Source organism: Lagenorhynchus albirostris, chromosome 5 (genome assembly GCF_949774975.1).
Source record: "Lagenorhynchus albirostris chromosome 5, mLagAlb1.1, whole genome shotgun sequence".
NCBI classification, from domain to species: domain Eukaryota; kingdom Metazoa; phylum Chordata; class Mammalia; order Artiodactyla; family Delphinidae; genus Lagenorhynchus; species Lagenorhynchus albirostris.
In genome coordinates this window covers 98,761,742-98,764,621 of record NC_083099.1, presented here as the reverse complement: position 1 = coordinate 98,764,621, position 2,880 = coordinate 98,761,742, and positions in this window count along the sequence as shown.

Below are 2,880 nucleotides of genomic sequence, written 5' to 3'. Positions count from 1 at the left end.
ACACACATACACTTAGAGATTGCAAAGTGAGGGTGCTTCTACCTCTATTGTCTTCTCTGAAACTGGCTGAAAAGAACAGTAAGGAACAAAAAGAAGGAAATTCCATTTTAAATGATAACAGCTACTATAATATGAAACCAAAAACTATGAGGAATACGTAAGATTTGGATTCAACTGAACATAATAGATGCATACCTTAACGGACCTCAGGCAGGACATGGAATTCTACAAAGGAAAGAGACACAGCCCTAAGGCACCTGACCAGGGCTTTCTTATTTGACACAGCAAGTTGTGGAGAGTGACAAGCAACGCAGGACCAAATGAAGAATAAGACAAGCATACCATGTTTGCAACTAGTAGGGTGGCAATACAGCAAAGAGAAATGGTGGGTGAAAACTGGATGCTGTTCAAAACTGGCAAAGTAAAATTAATAAACACAAATTACCAAAACATTGCTTCACTGCACAACATGCAAACTGAATATCCCTGAGGGAAGTAAGCAAAATTCTATTCCCTGGCAGATATTTTAGAAAGAGAATTGAGACAACATGACCATCATGAAACTATCTGCTGCCCCAGCTTACTCCTCCAGCTCCTTCTCAGACTGGCATTCAGCACACAACTAGTTCTGAAAGAATGACCCCATTTAAAGATGAGAAAAATATCAGAAAGGAACTGGCATAAAACCAACATATATAGGTAATTTAAGAAAAAAAAATTTAAGTAAAATGAAAGAGGTACACAAAAATCACATGCAACAATTATAGAAGAAATAGATGACTTCCTCAAATAATACTTTTCAGTGACACTGAAAAGTTAAATAGTTTTTTTGAAAAGAAGTATTTGGAACAAGAGAGAATGGCTCAAAGAAGATAGGCAAATAGAAGGATATTACAAGTGAGCTGGCAGAATTCAGCAAGAAATTAGAAGAAATAAATATGACTTATTCAGATGTAAAGACCACTTCAGAAGCAGAAATGTTCGTAATAGATACCACCAAAAATACAGACTGACTAATGGAGGTCAGACTCAAGAAAATTAAGTAAAATGAACAAGAATAAAGAATTAGAACTCATTAGAGAAAAGAATTTTAAATAAATTAAATAGATACGGAAGACAAATAAGACCCCACATGTACATAAATGATGTTCTCTATGAAGAAAAGAAAACAAATTAGAAAAAATTTAAAGTTTCATTAGAGGAAAATACATTCCTAGGTTGTGTTCATAAAGAATAAAGTTTGAATTTGGAGTAAAAAGTGTTAAATTAGTCTAAGAAAGGGATTTCATGATGAGGAAGTATACAGTCTATAATGAAGATCTACAATCCTGAATCTTTAAGCATCAAATTATATAGCATCAAAATGCACAAGGCAAAAACTGAAAAAATAAAAAAAAGAAATAGATATAAATTAATAGTAATAAAAAAAGTATACACAGTCCTTGACAGATGATTTAAAATAAGTACCAATATAGAAAAAACAAAAATATAATAATAATGTGGATGTTATATATATACACACACAAAATTGAAGGAAGTAAATTTTAAAGGCGCTTGGAAAATGTATTAAAGTTGGCAGTGTAATAGTCCCAAAAGAAAATCTCAATAAGTTCCCCAATGTGATATAGCATAGGCAAGGTTTTATAACCACAATGCACAACATTAGACATTTATAATAAAAATTAATCTAAGTTGAACACCTTAAACTTATATAATGTTAGATGTCAATTATATCTCAATTAAAAATAATAATAATAAATTAAGGCTGACACAAACAGAAAGGATATTTTCAAACACTTAAACAGGAAATCAAAACTGACATAGCCAGATCAGGAGAGTGAGACCTTGAAGGTTCTTGGTTCCAATATACAAGGCAAGGCCACCAGGTTAAAGCCTTTAGAAATCGCTTCAAAAATAAAATAAGGAAATAAATAAGGTTACATATAATAACATTTATATATGAAATTAATTCCTGTCCTATGTACAAATAACAACTCACTTGAAATTATAGGAAACAGAAAATCTCATTTTCAATAGCAACTTTGTCAGGGCCCAGCTAGCAAAAATTTAGTCCTGTCATATAATCAAATACAGATAATTTAATAAAGAACAAATTGTGAAGGTAGTAGAATAGCTGAAAGAGCAAACAGGGGATGGTGTTGCCTAAAAATCAGTAATAGCACAAAGCTGCTAATGACCCCAGGCTGGAAGAACAAAGGGAGAGAATGGTGTTCCTAGAGTCCAGGATGTGGGCCCCCCAAGGACACAGAAACTCCGACAGGACTGCCTATTGGAAGCTAGGACTAAAAAGGTAGCTGAAGCCACCAGGAGGAACACAAGGATGGGAGAATCCCCCTAGCTTCTTACACGCTCCTTCCCTTCATTATCTTTGCTATGCCTCTCACTGGACAAACTTAAATGGAAGCCAACTGGCAAGATTTACATGGTCATGGTAAATCCATGGGAAGAGGGAGAAATGGACCTGAAAGGCAACAGACAAAAGACTAAGCACAGTAACCAAAATATTTACAAAAAAAAAGATTAAGAGAAAAAAAAATTAGCTCCATTTCCCATACTTCACTTAAAGGCCCTTACTAGGAAATATGTTATAGGCAGTGCATGTGCTTATTTAACTATTTTTAAATATAAAAAAAGGCATATTATATAAATCATTGTATAAATAATATATAATAAAAAATGAGTTTCTCTTTCATTTTATACCTGCAGTTTCTCTCCACAGAGGCCATTTTAATTATTTTGTATATACTTGTGGAAATTTTTCATACATACATATGAATATTTTTAAATACCCACAAGCGTAATATAAATATTATTCTTCCTCTGGTTTCATTTTTACTTAACAATGTATATTGGAAGCCT